The sequence below is a fragment of the Palaemon carinicauda genome, chromosome 28, assembly GCF_036898095.1.
Source record: "Palaemon carinicauda isolate YSFRI2023 chromosome 28, ASM3689809v2, whole genome shotgun sequence".
NCBI lineage: Eukaryota > Metazoa > Arthropoda > Malacostraca > Decapoda > Palaemonidae > Palaemon > Palaemon carinicauda.
This window is the reverse complement of record NC_090752.1, coordinates 56,426,535-56,426,734: the sequence shown is the minus strand read 5'-3', so window position 1 is coordinate 56,426,734 and position 200 is coordinate 56,426,535.

Below are 200 nucleotides of genomic sequence, written 5' to 3'. Positions count from 1 at the left end.
AACGGAACCAATAGTAGGAAAATCACTAGATTTCTTGCTAGAGATGAGTATATTTATGTTAATTCAAAAATATGGGAAAATAAAAACAAAATTAATTCAGCTATAAACTTTTTAGCTTTCCAATACTGCTCCTTTTCAATGACTTGCTGGAATGATTTTGTTTTAATACAACTCCAAAGTTAGACTGTATGTAGTTTCTT